The 19,400-nt window shown below is 41.0% G+C and overlaps 1 protein-coding gene across 5 annotated transcripts in view; it reads left to right on the top strand.

The window, feature by feature from the left end:
* LOC6614543 (fasciclin-3) overlaps positions 1-19,400 on the top strand; it is a 72,419-nt gene that overhangs the window by 15,712 nt on the left and 37,307 nt on the right. The window lies entirely within an intron of this gene.

Here is a 19,400-nt window from a genome sequence, read left to right on the forward strand (position 1 = left end):
GAAAAATATTTATTGATTGCACTCCCAGGAAATGGAACACACAAATGTGGGGTAAAAGCCTCGGCAGGGGAGGATGTGAATTTTTGAAGAATGCCAATTGTGATGGGTATGTGGGCGGAGAGATGGGGAGTTTGGAGTGATACCACTTGAGTGCCAGACAAGTGCCGAGCTTTGCATGCCAAGTGGGGCTTGCATCTGTCAGATTCGCTGATACAGTGGGACTTTTGTAACTTGTACTAACAAGTGCGTATTACTTTTTTGTGTAGATACGCAAGAATGTTATCCACAAAAAACCACAGGGCTGGAAAATCTATTTTTGTCAATGCTTTTTAGATCTTTGTTGCCTCACTTGCTGGGCTTTTGGCTAAGCTATGATTGTTTAAAGCCACGACTTCAAATGCGCATGGATTGACAATTTATTACAACCCAATTAGTCATAATCTACAAACTCGTTGCAGCCTCTTGGACTAGAACTGTTCTAGTTTATGGGGGGCGTTACATAAATCTCTGAATAATAGGAGGGCAACATGGGCAACATACTGACAATTGAATCTACCACATCCACGCCCCGTGCCACAGCCCTTATCATTCTCGACATCGCCTGAAGTTCCGCTTGGCAGGCCGCCGGAATCAGTCCTCGGATGCAGTTCGACATTCTCCAATCGTTCTCGTTTTCGCTTCCATTTCTCCAGCTGTATCTGCATCGGTACGTTTGTATCTTTGTGGCATTGTATCTGTATCTCAGTCATCCAGTGGCATGTTTCATTTGGCATGTGTGGCGTACACACAAGTGCCTTTCTCTCAAGTGGGCTGCAGATTGTTTGTTCTTTTTGTTTATGCATCTTTGTCGTTGCCTGTCCCTTTTTTCTGTGGCTTAGTTTTGCATTTCGCTTTGTTTATCCATCAATGACGCCTGACAAGAAACATGCAACACCACCAGCGACAACAATAAAAACTACATCGAATAGGTATAAACAATGGAATCTCCTCCGTCGATTTATGTTTTTGTTGCCTGCTCAATTTAATTTCCTTTAATTCCTATGGCATTGCGGTCCTCTCCTTTGCGGCTGCTGCCATTGTTTATTCGATTTATTCTCCACTGGGTTTTTATGAAAATGTTTATAAAATATTTCCGTTCTGATTTGACAAGGCGTTGATTGAAATGGGTTAAGGCATTCATTAGCCATCTTGAGAATTCGATTTTAAAGCAATTAATATGTGAGATGTTCAATCATCAAGCAATTTGATTGGAATTTAAAAAAGAGGTATATACATATTGAATGCGGGAGTATGGAGTGTGCTTTAAAGTACTTATTTTTTTCTGATTTGAAGGCAGTATTAAATATTAGATGAGCCCAAATTTCTTCCCACATTTCTCTCAATTAAAAAAAGCCCAAGAAAAACAATTACCGAAAAAATCCCGAAATTCAGAGCAAGAAAATAGGTTTATTAATAATGGTGATTTTTGGTTCTACACTGACAGTTAGGTTGTGTGGAGTAAACCCCTCAATGAAAAAAAATCATGACTGGGCCAATTCGCGGGCTACCTATGTGAAACGAAGTCAATGCCCCAAAACAATCCATATTTTAGCTTTCTCATCACCGCAAACATGAAGGAAAAACAAGCAAACGAAATATCTCAGATGGTTTCTCAGGCCCCAAAGTCCATGATTTCATTTACCTTGATTCTTGGTCAGTGATTTAAATATTTTCATTAACCTTAACACATTTTCATGTTAATGTATGTTTTCTTTTGACTTACATTTTGCGGAACTCAGGCACAACAAAAGTTAATTGTCTGGCAGAAACTCATACAAATTGCTGCATAATAATTATGGGAAAACACAAAAAAGGTGAATTAATTATCAGGAAAAGTACACAAAAACGTGAGGGGATGCTAGCGAAAAGAAGGACTTCCTGGGCAGAAATCTAAACTTTTTGTTGCGAAAGTTGTACTGGTTATTCATGAGGTTTGTCGTTTTATTTCGCGTTTTTTATTTTTTTTTTTGACATTGCTCAAGCGACAAGTGCTTTTCGCCCACGAAGGTCAATTATTAGCTCTCACAGCTGTCTCTTTTTTAATTGACTTAAATTGAATAGCTTGCCTTAGTTTGTCACTGTGTAGGCGTTTATGTCTTTCAGTTTCGAATCGATTAAAGGCGTATTCAAGGTGGAACCAAAATGCTTAGAGAGTCACTTGACAATTTCCTGCAATTTAGCTGTTTGTTTTTTGTACCTCTTTTTTTTAATTTTTCGTATTCGTGTTTACGTATCTCTTGCCTGAATGAAGTTTTGTGCAAAGCAACAGACACAAAAAAAAAAAAAAAACAGAAAAAAATAAAAACAATTAGGTTGTTGCGAAAACAGAAAGAGAACTCTGTTTTAGTGGGCAAATCGGGGGTTTCGGGGATCCTCTACATGTGCTGTTGTTAAACTTTTTCTCAGTTTACTCGTTGTTCATGTTGTTTTCGCTTTGCTTTTGTAATTGCAACATAATTTGCTATTACATGCTACTTTTTGTTGCTGCCTCAGTTTTGTGGGTCTCTGGGTCTCGCAGCTGTTGCGAATTGCTCATAGAGAAAGAGAAAACCCGGCAAGCGGGTAAGAAAAGACAATTACCAGCAATTAGAAACGAATTGCTTAAGGAAAAATAAGAATAACCGCAAAAGATAAAAGAAAACTACAGGAAATTGAGTGCTCTGTAAAGTTATTTCAAGAATTGCCGAAATAAAAAATGCAACTAAACAACGTTTTAAAATCAATCAATTTTTAAATATAAAAAATTTATTTTTTATATATATACAAAACCAATTTATTTGAAATTCAGAACAAATCTTTATATAAATACCTGCAGATAAAAAACCTACAAAAAATGGTATGTTTTCAGGTCGAAAGATAAATCTGCTGCTTAAAGCCCACAAAAAACGGAAGTTAAGTAGATTTAAAATTGAAAATATTGCGATGTCTGGCCAGAACCATTTGCCCATCTGCCACCTCGCCATCCGCCAGATAATCCGTAATTAGTTGCATATTTAGTGGGCCACATATGCTGAACTTACATGGCCAGAAAAACCAGCCTCTGCATTTGTATCTTTTACTCTCCAGAGGACCGCAGGCACGGATACGCTAACTATATATAGATAGTTGCCCGTTGTCGTAAATAAAAAAATACCAGTTAAATGGCAATTCGTGTTTTGTGCTTTGCGACGACGGCACAGTACAAAAATAAATGCAACACGGTTCACGAGTTTAGTCTACTATTTTTATTTTCCCGTTGCATTTTTCACATTTTCAGTGGCCGAGTGTGCGCAAGCTTTTTGCACAGACTGTGTAAAGGGCTGCGAATTGATGTTGCTGTATATGAAAACGTAATTAACAACATTTTACGGTAATTTTTTCCAACTCTTAAACTCGCTGGTAGGGGGGAAAATCTGTGGGGGGCCTGCCAACGCAAAATGGCATAACTTATGGCCTCGTTTGCTTACTTGTGTTTTTTGCATTGTGCAACGGCTGCCTCGACAATTAACTCACTTAAAATACTTTTGCCCTAGAGTTGCATTTAATGATTAATTTTGAGTTTTTTCATCTGTGTAGCTACAAAAAACAATTGACTGCAGGCTTTGCTTTGATTGCCAAAACAGGAATTAATAAAATTAATATGGAATGGCCCATCAAAGTCAATTATTGGCCGCTGCCCCAAACAAATTGAGGCCCATCGTAAAAAAGAAAACTATTTCCATGCTCAATTGATAAAGTTCGTGCCCCCGAAGAGAATATAAAAAACCGGCTGCCTCAAAAGGGAACTTGCCACTTGAACTTTTTTTGTAGCGGAGGAGGAGCGAGCATAATTTAAATGAATATGCCAGAGGGCAAGCAACAAAAAAATACTTTTCAAGTGACTCAGTTGGAGATTAAGCTGATTCACTTATGCAGAGGTTTGCAGTCCGAAACTGGAAATATTCATATAAATTGGGGCAAGTCAAAAGATGATTGGGAGACCACAGTCCAGCAAATTGGCACAGCCCCTAAGTCAAATATATTATTGAGGTCTCAGATAACAAACAAATGTGGCAAGCGGTTGTTTGCTATTGAAATCAAATAGAGCAGCTTTAGATTAGTTTTATTGGAAATGCCAAAATATAAATCAGTCACGATTTAAAACGAAGTAATTTGTATAAAGGAATAATCAATGCAGCCAGAAAAATAGTCATATATATTGGCTTATTTAAGTTGATATTTATTTTGTATTTCGTAAATATTTAAAGGAATTGGTTTGTTTATAGTTGGTTATAAAATATGCTAAAAAAGCAGAACTGTTCAACTTTAGTTGCTTTGAAGTACTTTGCGGAAAAAGTTAACATATTAGCTCTGTTTTCCCTTTTTAAATACGCTGCACAACCGTATTATTAGGGTTAATTTGTGGGTTCTTTGGCCGACTTCTCTGCGGCAGTTTTCCACATACATATACCCGGTTGCCACGCGTCTTGCATAAGACGCGTCTGCGTGGATATAATTATGCCTATTTCCTATGTGCGCCACATTTCCATGCGAGCTGCGCTGGCATATACATATGTATATGTTAATGCATATATATTTTTTAATGCCACTTAAAATACAAATTGCCTGGATCTCTGTCTGAATGGCACACGTAGAAGGCTGCAGGGCTGCAGGGCTCCGACCCCCTTGACCCCCATCCTATACAGATACTATACGCTATATGCGTAATTGTCTCAATTATTCACCAAAATGAGCCGCCGCCATGCAGCTGCATTTGTGTGTGCTACTGATTTCATATGCGCCTTGTCTGCAGAACTTGCTTGCCACCAAAACCACCCACCGCCGCCCAGCACCGCCGGCCCCTTAACCCTCGACTGCCAACCCCCTTAACCCGTCTTATCCGAGCTGTTTGCATTTGGGGCAAGAGCGCGCGCGTTGCAAATTACATTTGTATGCGTTTTGTGCACGCATTGCAATCGCTTGCATATAAATTGCGCCGCAAATGCAAAGCCACAACAATTGTTGCCTCCGTACGTTGCAGCACCGCCCCCTCCCCGCACCTCTCGGTCCACTAACCCACCATGAGCCCCCCAAGAGCCGCTGGATCCCCCCTTTAGGCAGTCATTAATGCGCCCGCCATGATGATGACTATCTTATGCTTATGCATGTTGACTTCGACTTCGGCACACTGAGCGAAATAAGTTCCATGTATGGGATTTAAATCATGAGTTCTAGCCGCGATGGAGAAACAAAAATCACTGCCATCTCAACCATATACCCTCTGATTGAATCACATTTATAGCTGATTTTTTAAGCCATACTTAATACTATGCAAATACATTTCTCAGTGAGAAAGGAGCATGAGGCAGTTGCAATTCAGACGGCGCCTGCTCCACATTTGGCAGTTAAAACCGACTTGGAATGCTGTTTGCTGTTGGCTGAACGCTGATGACTTGATGTTGACTTCGGTCGATTTATTTGCTGAGCTGCGATTTACATGAAAATTTACCACACAAATTTAACCAAGTCTGATCCACGCCCCTTTGCCCCGTTTGTGCGCCCAACCCTCTTGGCACTGCAATTAAATGTTTTTTCGTTGGTGGCCATATCGGCTGGCTAACTGGAAACTGGCCAAGAATGATTTGGACGTTGGCTAGCTTGAAATCTGTGTAATTAGTGCCTTCCCCTTCATTTGATGTGGCTAACCCCCAAACTACTCGACCAGATCTGCGGTTTATTGCTGGTCTCAAGCTGATTTATTCGGAAGTTAGTGCCTTTGGGTCGAATTTAAATAATATTAGGCAATATCCGGTCGTGAAATTGGAATGCCAATTGTAAAAGGGGAGTTGTTAAAGTGGTGTGGTTAAGAGAACATACCTTGTTGACTGATAAAAAAGATATTTTGTATGATATGATACAACGATAGAATGTCAAGAACATATGTACCATTAACCTGTAATTGCCATTAAAATTCTGCAATTTTTTTCCATGAAATAGTTTACATTTTTTACATTTATGCTTTGAGCAGAAAATAGTTCAAGTCCATCAACGTGTCTTTCTAATTAATTGAGGTTTAAATTAAAACTGCAAATGCCGCAAATAGCAAACATTTTCATTGCTGCGACTGAAAAAATGATTAATAAATAATTAAAAGCCAATTAAAAACAGTCATCAAAGACGGCGACGACATGCAATTGTCGCAAACTTTCACCTGAAAATGGCCACGACCACTTAACGCCCTCAAAAAGGTTAAATGAAATATGAATTGTATAATTTGCAAAACCGTCCAGACTAAAAGCGAAAATTACTTTCGCCCCGGTTAATTAATCACTGCCAAGCGATGAATTTTCCTAAGGCCAGTGTGCAATCAATCTAATTACTGTCAATTTTCTAGCGTCTCACTGCGAGAAAAGCAACGACACTCGCACTTCACTTAGCCGCACTTCGGTCTCACCATTTTTGCCACACTCAAAGTGCAACGCACCGAATTTAACTGGAAAATGCTGTCAACTGAAAATGGAAAGCTAACATCTATTATGCAGGCGACTGCGACTCTGGTCTGTCCAGTTTTCCACTCTTGGACTCTCGAACCGAGGCAATTAATTTACGAGCTCAGTGAACATGGGCTTAGCTTTCACATCACTCGGGGCAAATAGATAAGAGCCTGGCCAAAAAGTCGGTCTAATCCATGGCCTGGCCTACACTTGGATCTCGCGTCAGCTTTATGGCATTTAGCTGTTGCTTTTTATGATATTGCCACTGCTGGATATTTGCCGGCAACTCGGCCACTCCGGCTGTAAGTGGCTCTAATCCTGTCCAGCAGTTTGGCAGCAGTGACCCCGGCAGAGCTGCCGTTTCAAAGTGAAAGGGTTTTGGCCCGAACCGCAGTTGGCCATTGGCCACAGAGGCAAACAAAACATTCGGAACGAAACAAAACGCCTGGCTGTGTTGCCATTTTCGGGGTCACTTTGCAATCGTTTGTTTGTTTTCCCTATAACACTGCAGTGCTCCAACATTTTCATCTCCCCCCTCCGACCAACATGCATAGCATTTTCCGTGGCCTAGTGTTTAGCTCAATGCTCGGCTCAAAGCTAACTAATCTTCTGACATTTTTGGGCCAGCATGCACAATACGAGTATCAAAGGCATACACAATTATTTTGGACCACAGAAATGACACGATACCATTGGCTGCTACTCTGAATATAAATTATAAGTGGTATCTTATTTATTTTCTAAATTTATTTTTTACTTAATGTGTATATTAAGCATCTAATCCTATCTTACCAATTACCTTGTTTCACTTGAAGGGAATTTGCATTGCATGCCATCCTTAAAAGGAACCTCTGATTTAAGCCCCTCCGACAGACGTTTGTCATTCACTCAACTCTACCATGCTGTGATCATGATGACAAAAACTCTTTTGATTTCCTACCAACTTTTACAACGGAACTCACTCGTACACCGATTTTACTCAGGTTTTTCCCGCCCCGCCCACTCTCCGCCTTAGCAAGTGCTGGGCTTGGGGTGTGGCATCAGGTGGAAATGGCAGCCTTTGTTTTTCCATTTGGACATGCAATGCCGCACTTTTTTGTCTCCTTCACTCTGGCAACACTTTTCGGTGTTGCTTTCAATTCTGTTTGTTTTGTTGTCGTTTTTATTATTCTTTTTTTGTGTTTTGTGTTTTTGGCCTCTGCTGTTTCCTTTTTTGGCATCGGTAGTTGTAGTCGAGTTTGCCATTTCCGTGGCGCTCATGCGTATAATTTTGCTTGAGGCTGTCGCCGAGTACGAAACTATGGGGCCACCACCCCCGAAAAACCCCTCTTTTTACATTCGCTCTCCTTACTCCACTGTATCAGTTGGAAAAAGTCGAATGTCTGAAGTGAAGCCAAAAACTGGAGGCCACCGTGACGTATGCGCAATGTGACAAAACAACAGCAGCAACCACAACAGAGAGGGAAAATGCCAAAAAATATTGAGCCCAAATTGCAAAATGTAAAGCATTCCAGATGGTGTGGGGAATTTTACTTTGCTTTTAATTTTCGAGCAAAAATCAAAGTTCGTTTCGGTCTGTTTTTTCTGCTTACATTTTGCAGAGGAATATCGGGAATTCCTTCACCGTTTTAAACCTTAAATTGTGGTCTTGCATTGACAATTGTCACATGGCTGGGCACAGCATCGAAACTGGTAAGAGAGTGGGAGTTTTCCAGAGAAGCCGGGCGGCTTTCCACGCTTCAATGCCCCCATTTCACAGGCTCCATTCTCTTTCGTGAGTGGACAATGGCTGTGTTAAAGAATCCGTTTTCCACTTTTTTCTGGACTTTTTCGCCGGTCTTTTGTTAGGGCAACAACGTGTTAATGCTGCTGCACAAAAATGTGCATTGGAAAACCTTTAAATATTTTTCCCTTGCATTTTAAACTTGTTTCTTTTTTTTGTTTGTATTTGCCTGCGTTGATGTTGAAGTTTATTTATCTAAGTTTAAGATCAACACGAAGGCAGCCCCTTGAGAAAGTCCAACGCGGGTTTCCTTCCCCTTTTGCAACATGCAATCATGCACCACCTGCTGCTGCTGCTGCTGAAGTTGCTTGTGCTTGTGTTGGTGTTGCATGCACGACAGCAATGCCAAAAACACGCAGAAAAAATGTGGGTCACTTCGCTATAATAGGATCAATAATGAGATAAATAGTGCTGCAGGTTTTGCAATTAAGGTCCTATTTTCCAAACTTAAAGAATTCGAACTCTATATATAACTTATGTTGCGTCACTCCCGGATATTTTCCGATTACAAATCACAACATTGTTTCCCGTGCATCTGCAACAACAACATGTGGGAGTGCCTTCAGCGCCATCATCGTCGTCATCATAAATGGCCGATGCACAAAGCTCACGTTCTCCTCGTTACGCGGGTCTGCTTTTGCCTTCTCAGTTTTCCCTGGTTTTTCTTTCATTTTGTATTTTTTTTTTTTTTTTTGGTTTTTCCAAGCTTGGTTTTCCCTTTACTAGTGGTCCCATATGCCTCAAAGTCGTTGCTTCTGGTTAAAGGTTTTTAGCACGGAGCCACTCTCCGCACTTTTGCGGCCTGGAATTGCCTGTCAGGCAGTCAACCGTTCTACCTCTTTCTACCTCAGTCTCTCGAATATTGCCGCCTCTTTCTATGCTTTTCTCTTTCTACTTCACACTGAGCGTTGGGGCATTAGGCAATTTCTTGCAGGCACATTACACGATTTACTTTTCCATTTCAAATTCGAATTTCAAGCCATGCAAATTGCCGAGCGGCACAGGGGGAAAACCCTCTGAGAAATAGACATAGAAAAGTAGGAGCCCTGGTGAAAGAGCGGGCAGGAGAGAAAGGCAAGTCGGGCTAGAAATGAAAGAAACAAATAAGAATTTGTGGCTACCACAATGCGGCCAATGACGCACAGTGTGTCGGAGTCGTGCGAAAAGTGAGAACAATATAACAGATATATACAATGTTTCTCAATTTCTAACAATAAAAAACAGAAAAAAAAAAAAAATTGAATAAACAGAACCATATAGTTTCCAAAAACCCGTTGACCATTTTAGTGTATGAATAATTTTATAATCAATCTGTAACCACTGTTCGCGGCGCCAAGCACAGTCCCACTGTGCCTAAGCAGACTTGGCTGGCTTCTGCTTCCCTCGCTGCATTTAATGCACACGCTTGAGGGAGTTTATTGAAAAGTCTGTCGTGCCAAAAGCATTTCCTGCCCCTCGGCACAACTTCCCCAGCCAATCGCGATGTTATACAAAAGACAGGTAATACCTATGTCGAGCATATTGGGCTGGGGGTCCATTGTTGCCACTCCAACACACGTACACACGCACACACACTGGCAATGCAAACGGCCTCACGTAAGTAGCTCTGCGATTTGGCGGCTATAGCTTTCGATTCAGAGATCTTATGAATGCGAAGCATGCCGATAAGATTTCCTCCTTATTTTCCGCCACCATCCCCCGTTCGGTGATAAGCGAAACGTGTTTGGGACGCGTTATGGGAAGGGAGCGTGGAGTTTCGAGGAATGTCCATGGCGACGATGATGGCGATTATGAAGATGGAGATAGAGGTCGGAGATAAAGATAAAGATGCTGCTGCACTGGGGATTCCTTAACGTTCACAGGTTTCTTGGCCGCCCTTCCATTCGCAATTTCCTCCTTTTTTTATTGATTTGGTCTAAAGTTTTCTGCACTTGTGCCATCGCCATTGTTCGACTTCGGCCCTTTTGTTCGCCCAGCGAAGTGATTGGCTGCGTATGGGAATTGTACGCGAAAATAGCTTCATTATTTAAAGTAGATCCCCAGTGCTGAGTGCCAGAGATGTGAATAACTTCGCAATTGAGCTGTGCTCCGGGGACGGACTTTAGTGAGTGTGGGCCCTGTAAATTGCCTAAATAATTTGTATGCTTTTGGGAGACTGCGAGAATGTGCGTGGGACTTGGCAAAGTGCCGAGCAGGCCACGAGAAGGAAATGAAAAACGGGTTAAATGTGTGGTGAATGGCAGTTCCTTGTGGCGTGGAAAAGTTGAGAATCTTTCCTTAATTCGAATTTTATCGGATATATTGAGGGAAGTTTGAGCCAGTTGAAGTTCCGTAGGCGTTGAGTTTGAAGGAAAGCCAAAATTAAATATTTAGAAAGTAACTCAGCAAATAAGTTTTACTCATTTTATGGAAAAACTCTGTACTTCCTTTTATCTGATACTAAGAAGATACATTACAAATGAAAAAGAACAACAAATATATGCCAATTAATTAATATCTGGCATAACAAAATGTACAAACGAACAAAAAATAAAAAGTACATTTTTGCTCCCATGAAAATGGAAAACTTTTCGCCTCACAAAATAAAACAACAAGCTTTGGCAACAGTCGAAGCCAAAGTTCAACTGCCAATCTCGAAACCCGCGCACTCAATGCACAAAAAATAGAAAAATAAACGGGAACAAAAAGTGAGGGAGTTTGCTGCAAAAAAAATTTGTTTGAATGGGTGGCAAAAATTTGTCATCGCTACAGGAAGCCGGAAACTAGCAACAGTTGTTGTATCTGCTGCTGCCAAAGAACTTTTGTTTGTTTTTGCAAGTAAACCCCAGATCCAACACACCCCGGACCCCAGTTGTAGCTTCTGGCTTCTGGTTTTTCGCCATTTTTTATATTTTCCCTGCCTGCAATCATTGCAGGTTCAATGTACCTGAAATACAGATGAGAGCAGCCAGAACATGCATAATGTATGTAAATTATGGCATAACAAACAGCAGCGCGAAGCTAAAACTGTGGGGCGGATTGGGTGGAAAATGCAGGAGAACGCGAAGTGCGAAAGTTACCATATTAACCACCTGTGGCTGCTTTTTCGCCCTTTCTTGGCAAAATGATAACATAGAAAAAATAACCGGAGGAAAACAATAACAAGCTGCGTATATTATGTGTCTGCTGTCGATGTTGTTGCTTTTGTCTCAAGCGAGCTGTCTAATGGGGCGTATGTGTGATGCACACAATATTAAGTAAATAAATGTTCTCGGAGGAGCCTGCGGCGCCTTTGCATAGAAAAATAAGTTGCTTTGACATGAGAAGTTTCTTTTGTTTTTGCTCCCAGTCGTGGGGGATAGCTAGCTTCTCCATCTGTATTTCGCTGCGAGGGAATGGGTTTTTGACATGAAATGAATAACACATGAGCTAGGGATATTACTTTCAGTGTACAGACAGCGCGTGACGCAGCATTATGCGGGAGATTCTGCTTAATGATTTAACGATAACTTTAAGAAATTTAAGGCAATATTATATCGTTGCCCATTTAACACATAAGTAAAAACACCTTGGCACAGTATCAAAGTTTTAAACTCGAATTTCTTTTCTTTACAGGTATGTATTTCCTACATCAGCTTCAGATGAGTGAAAAGCTTCCTTTCAATTGAATTAAATTAAATTAAAAGTCAGGTAATCTGCACTTATAACTCAAACATTTGCTCGACTGCAACTTAAACTCCAACGCAGGTGAGACAAAATGGAATGGAAGCGTGAAAGCTGCGGAAGCAGAAATCAAAAATGCAAACGAAGAAAAGTCGCGAAAAAGGCAGAATCGCAAGTAGTAGCACTTTGCTGGTGGGCAGCGTAAAAGTGAAAAGCGAAAAACAAAGAAAAATCTTTGCGCCAACAATTAAAGCGGCGAGCGAAGGAGAGTTGCGGGCCAAAGAGGGAAAATTCGAGGGGATTCCCACTCAGCTACAGGCCATTTCTGGACAATTGGGTCAACAGGGGCCATCAGCAGCGCCACCTAGCGGCGTTAAGCGAATTACAAGCAAAACAAAGAGAAGTGCCAGAGCCAAAGTGGCATAAAAATAGAAAAACCATTCTCAAACGCCGGGGATTGCATACAAAGTGCAGTCTCCGACCATGGATTTCCCTCACCACCCCTCCCCGCCAGCCAATTTTCCATGCTCTTCTTTCCACCTCTGTCTAGTGTTTGCAATTAAAATGAGGCCAAGAATGGGAGCCATAAAAATGGTAACCAGAAAGTAAGTTTTCAGGTCTGCGCGACCAAATGAAAATCAAGAAAAAAGAATCTAGCTATAGCTTCGCCCCTCTCTCTCTTCACATGTGACTGAGCGTGGTTCTGTCTCTTTCTTCGGTCATGCTTGACCGTAAAAGTAGCGTTCCTGACCCAGAAACGTGCCAACTGGTCCAACACGCATTCTCGGCTCTTCACCAGCTCCGAACTCCGAATCCGATTCCTCCAAACTCAAAAGCCAGCGACGCTGACTATGATTGCGGCAATGATGACGGTGATGGCTTTCACATTCCAGCGGCTCCGCCGCTCTTTACTTGACCAAGCTGACTTCCATTCGCTGACAGAATTTATTCCCGCCTGAGCAAGTTTTCACTAAGAAAAATGGATTAGAATCTGAAAATTATTTCATAATAACTGATTTGACAAGCTACCTAAGTAACCCAGTAACCCAAAGTGTATGATAGCTTGCATCTTATTGAGCAAAAAAAAAACTTCAGAAATTCGAGTCAAAAACCAATTCAGCATATCTAAATTTGTTGAAGTGCATACTCCGTTCTAGCCTGTCCCGAGCCTTCATAGGCACTCAGGGCACTTTGCCGACAGCCATCCACTTGTTTCAGCCAACCTCCAAGCACTCTTGGCCACCAAACAACCCACACACAGTTGCAGTTTATTGGATTCCAGTGCGAGTTATCCGACTGTCGCCTGTCGGCGGTACAATTTTGTATTTTCTAAACATTTTTACATTCCATTCCGAGCGTATCTGCCCAATATCCGCGCTAAATCGTTTAGCGCTCTTTGTTTGAAACAAGTTTAGTGGAAGTGTTCAGCTCGACGCTTCGCGGTCAAACACTCACTGTTTGCATTTTCCTTTTGCCGGACACACAGTTTGCCCCCACAGCAAACACTCGCTTAGCGTAATTAAAGTTTTGGGGTTTTCCCGGGCGAAAGCAAATGAACATTTTTCTCTGCTAGGGGGAATTAATGAAATGCGAATTTGGCCATTTTAAAATGCTTAGATAGCACGTAAGTGCTACAGATGCAAAGCAATTGACTAATTGTATTTCACTTGCACAGTATTTAACAAATTATTAATTTTAAGTGTGATAAAAAATCAAGAGTCCTTGCTCTACGTAATAAAAGCTTCTCTTGGTGTTTCCCTTTTGAACCTTTCCAAACTGTCTGTTATGCAATGATAAATAACCTCAGCCAAGTAAATTACCAAAAAAAGTGAAGCGAGCGCGAGAAGAAATTAATTTAATTTAACTCCCTCACTTTTATGAAGAAGCTATTAATTAGCGTTGCTTACTTTCGGCTAGACACGCACTTTAATAACACAGCACCCAAGAAGTAAATGGAAAAATCTACAAGAAAAATGTGCAATCATAAATTAATCTCAGCTTAGAGTGTTTCGGAAATATTAGAAGCTAAAATGAAATGAAGGAAACAACAGTCGCTGGCTGGCAAATTGACTTTCACTTTAATGATGTCTTTAGCAATAAACTCGTAAATTAATATGGAAAACTAAAAGGCATAAAAGTGGAGAGGGGCTGTAAAAGACAGCATTGACTGTCGGTGATAATTTATTTACACTTTTTTCTTTTATTCGCCAGAGAGAGAAAAACTTTCAAATTTGAATATATGAAGTGCACGTGCATCGACTGCAGTTTTCTGTGCCCCTTTTGTTTACTTGACCGGTTTTCTGGTTTTCTTTTTCGAAGGCAGACCCTGACTTTCAATGGCTTGGTTTGGTTCGGCTCCGTTCGGGTTTGGGACTGGAGTTTTGGTCTGACTTTGCAATCGGAGTCGCCATTGTGTGCCAAGTTAAACATGCAAATGTTTCGCCCAGAGTGTCTGCCATGAGTTTGCCATTTGTCTGTCGGATTTTCCGAGGGGTTCCGTGTAGCGGGGCCATAACCATAACCATAACGATAACCCCAAAGGCAGGCGCAGTGTCATAAATGTCTTGTCCATCAGAATGTACTATTTGGGTCACAGTCTCTGGCTCCCTATACTCATATATCCAGCCGACATTCGGGACTCGCCTTCTTTTTGTCCGCCACTGACTTCTGCCCCTCCTGCCACAAAAATTGACACTTGGACAATGCAAGTTCGGAGCTTTGATTTGGCCTATTCATAACAGCGGGGAAAACACCCTCCTCCAATTAAGTTATTAATGCTCATTTCCAACCGACTTTGGTTTTTTGGGTAGGCCATATTTCGTCCAGATTTATGGCTCTAATTAGTTAAATATTTTCCCTTTTGTTTTGTGGCTCCGCAACATGCAATCCCCAATCCCAGATCGGGATTTTATTTGATTTATGGAACACATGTTGAGAGCGCCGCCTTTCTCTTAAATGGTCAACTCTGGCACTTGGCCCCAAAATGTAATGTTGATAGCACCAAAAAATCGTGTTAATTGCAAAGCGTTGAAATAGCCAGCGATAAAACGATAACACTACAAGTGATAGTTAGGAAAAATGGGGAAAAGGGTTGGAGCACTCTTAAAAAGCCATTGAGAACGGTAACATTTCGAAGTGTGCTATAAAAGTGAATGGATATTTTTTATGATATTGCTGAGCTAAAAACAAATACACTCTAAAAAGAGGACTTTCCACTATTAATTTCCGTACAAGCTAACTAGTCTTCGAAAATAATACTAAAATTGTAAATAGATTTTCTTTATTGCAAAACTTTAACATTCTGTTCAATCCATTAACTAAAGTCCTCGCCAAAATACGTTCAATGCATCAGAGTAACCACACATTCCACATGCCCATTGCAACGGCAGCTGTTGCAGGAAGCATTTGCCACCGCCAGCATGCAACATCGACAGCCGCTGCAACAACCTGAAGCGATTGTTCAAGGTTTTCGCATAGAAAACATATTTACAAAGTGGCATTTGTGTGCTTGTTTGCAGCTACTATTATTAAATTTTCCTTTGGCTTCATGACTTTTGCCGAGCGTATCTTGCGGCTATTTGTTGGACGTTGCTGGGTGGTTACCATTATCATTTGTTGCCTGGCTTCACTTTAAATAATCGTTGGCTCTTCAAATTGTTTTGTGTTTCGCTTGTATTTTACTTTTTCTTTCTTTACCTTTTGCTGTGTAATTTTTATCAAATTTCTGGTGCTTGTGGTTGATGCAGTTGCACAATGTGCAACATTTGTGGGTTTCCCAGGGGCCGGGGACAATGCGAAGATGACGTTGATGAGCTTTTTATGGCCCAGCCATTAGGGGGCGTGGTTGAGAAGGAAGGGTGGTGTGGTGCGGTGCGGGGAGGGGAGTGGTCTGCGCATTGTTTTGTGAGGCATTCGTTGTCGCTGCTGCAAGTTGCAGCATTAGCCTCTCCTCGCCATGCTTGTCATCTTGATGTATCTGCATCTCCCTACTTGCAACCGGTTTGGGCGTGCCGGTTTGCGTGTGCCAGCAATTTGCCCGAACGTTTAACGATCTGTTTATGGGGCATCTCGCAGGGTGCCCACTCCTTGAAAAAGAAGAATTAAACTTTAAGAAACCCTTTACTTTCATTCCGGCCTTCCCTAGCAATCAGTTACTCGAAATCTAGAATCGTTGGTTCTGTTTTCTTGTGCTCAACTGTTTTTTCCCCTGATTTTCAAGTGGACAGCTTTGCATAACTGAAGCCGCATAAATTCAAATGAAGTACTCCAGCTGGAGGCACAGCATATGTCGAAAGATTTCTAAGAGATTCCTAACAATAGTTGGCCCTATACAATAGTTTTTTCCTTGTGCTGCCTACCTATTGCCTTTGTCATTCAAACAGTCCCTCCTTATCCGCTGATCTTTCTATCTGTGGTCTGCGAGACATGAATTTCTTGTTAGACTGCTGCAGGAGTTTTTAAATTTTTTTATAATTTTTTTTATCGATGCTGGTCGAATTTTACAGCACTGCTGATGGGTAGTGTTGGCCAAGAGTCAATAATTCTTGAAAAGAAATCGTCGCTGCCTTTGGGCACCCACATCCACCAACACGCTCGATTAAAGCTGAAAATATATCTACTGCTCGCCCTCTTTTCCATTCATCTTTCATTTTCATGCACTTGGCATTTCTTTTTTCTCCTTCACCGCCCTGCTTTGTTTGCTTCCCATTCCCAATGCTCACCCCTTTTTTTGCTGTCGACCGCATTCAAATGCTCTTTCAATGCCAAAGCTGCCTCCTTTGCATTCCGGCAACTTTCGAATGCCTGCAGTCAGACTTGTCGGCTTAGGCCGCACTCTTTTAGCCAACTCCCCCTGATTTGCACCCCCTAGCCACGCCCCTAATCCAACAGCCCGGCCCGCAGCCCTCTTCTTTAGCCCTTCTCGATTCGGTTCTGGCCCACTCCAATTCATTCCACTCCATTCCTCACAATGGCCACATACACGCTCTTCATTTCGAATGCTTTTCCTGGCTTCTTATGTGCACGCCCTACTTCTTACACTAATAAAAAAGCCATTAAAAAACTTTAACTATCTGGCACGTTACACGAGTTAATATACAATAACATTAGCATAATATATATATAGAAACTTCATGTGAACATGGAATAAATATATTAATTTTTGGTAGTTTTGAAATAACTACTTTAATAATTGGTATACTTGATTTTTTTGATTTTGCATTTAATCATCTGCCGAACACTATATTGCATTATCTGCATTTACTTGTAGAATTTAACTATTGGTAATTACCCCTTTCTTTGGCTCAGTGTTGGCTCAACCCGTTTCGTGTCTTGCGAAGTATGGTAGTCATGTAGGCCTTGTAGGTTTTAAGTCCTGCAGCTCATAGTACTTCCTTCCTGGTTGATTCCGGGCCCCGAGGACTGCGATCCGAAGTCGGAGTCAGAGTTTCGCAGTTTATTCGTCACTCAAGAAGCGAGTTTGGTTGTTCTCGGAAACGTTTAACTCCGTTGATTGATTGCAGTCAGCAGTTTTTCGTTCTTTATGCAACATTTATTTGCTGTTATGCGGTTAGTCACATGTCTTAGACTAAATCCCTGTCCCCCATTTTCCGAGCTATTCTCTTCTTCTCTCAACTCTGTTTGGTTATGCTAATGCATTTTTTTGCGGGCAAAGTTTTTGTTGCCGCCTGTTATCTTTAATTGGCTTTTGAGTCATTTTATTGTTGGTCGTAACAATGCTTCGTTGTTTGTGTTGTTGTTTTTGTTCTTGTTTGCTCTCTATGTTCAACATATGCCCATAGCTATAGATCAAGTTACATAAACACACACACACGTACACAGATACAACCATGTGCACAATCAAATTGACAGGAAAATACGCCTACAGACCCGCCCACAATTTTATAATTGGTTAAGTGCTATCCCCTTTCCTATTTTAGTGTGTTCAATGATTCATGTCTAAAGATTTGAATTTGTTTTCTGGGCTGGAAAATGTTTTGATTTTCTATTGCGTGAAAAGCTCAAAGGGGAAGGCTAAACTGGCAATAACTTCTTAGGCTTACAGGAATTTAAAATGTTCTTTGCATTTTTAAGGCATCTTGGTGTGGATTGTATATGGGGTAAAATATCGGGTTTAAATTTTAATAAATTCACTGGCACAACATATTCCTGACTTTTGAGCTTAGGGAAATCCGGTGCACATGTGCGCTATTGTTTGATTATTATCGGTACGAGATTAGTTTTATTATTGTTTTTTTCAGAAAGCTTTCGAGCACCATAAATTTGTAATATACCTATAGATGCATTGTACACAACTTTCTTTAATGTAACTAGCCACACTAATGAAGTGAATTATTAACGACCTTAGAGCCAGCTTACCAGCACTGTTGAGCATCATTCAATAAAGTTGCATCGATTAAATTCGAGTTTTAATTAAATCCCGCTTCAGCTGCAGGATCCCATAATTAAGAAGTGACTAGTAAAAAAGCGGGAAAAATGTAAAGCGCACTGCAAAATACATAATAAAGAAGTGGAGTACTGGAAATGAAACACTAATCGAGAATGAACTCTGGCCGAGGGAATCGATGGACCAGTCATTCGTTTATTGGTGACTTTTTAGTTACGGAAATTGATTGACATAATAAAATAATCCTTGAGAGTTAATTGAAATGGACGAGGCGGCAATGTGATAAAGAGGGGCAAAGCGTGCGCTCCATTTGATAGACAGCTGGATCAGGTGAGACAGTTGGGACAGGTGCGCAAAAAGGGCAGCTCGAAAGAGAGGGTATAAAAATGGCAAAGGCCATGGGAAAAAAATTACAGCAAATAAATGAAATTAATGCGACTTTTATTGAAATGAAATTTGCCGTAAAAACGAAGCTAAAAAAGCGAAACAAAAAGGAATTTGTGACAAAACGAAGGAAACGGTCAATGGGCTAATAAAAGTCCGAGAAGGACGACTCGTAAATTCGATTAGTCGCCAGTTCGATTCCATTCTACTTAGCAACAATGTAATCTTTAAAGCTGCACGCCTTCAATTGAATTTCAAAATTATTTGGCCGAAAAGGATTGAGCCAGACCCCGCCGACTTATTTACCATCAATCAACGGGGCAAACAAAGCCAATAGCAAGTTCAGGCCCGGGAAAAACTTGGCTATAATCTGCCCAGGGGCTTACAGTACGAAAATTTTAATTATGCCCGGCTTAATGCTGGAAAAACTTTGGCCACGGTCAGTTTGCCTCGCCCTCTGCCTTTTGCAACTCACTCCCTTGACAACACAACTCAAATAGCAAAACTTTCGCAACATTTTATTTATTTGCCAAAAAACGAATAACGAAAAGCATCTAAGGAGCAAAAAAAGAGCGAAAGAGAAAAGTTTAATTTAGAAAACCCTTTTTTCACAAAGCTCCAGAGATTTCCCCGCCGGCGACCGGGGAAAACTGTCAACCAATTTTAATTGACTCGCAATCCCCAAAATACAAAA

Source organism: Drosophila sechellia, chromosome 2L, assembly GCF_004382195.2.
Source record: "Drosophila sechellia strain sech25 chromosome 2L, ASM438219v1, whole genome shotgun sequence".
In the NCBI taxonomy this organism is placed as follows: Eukaryota; Metazoa; Arthropoda; class Insecta; order Diptera; family Drosophilidae; genus Drosophila; species Drosophila sechellia.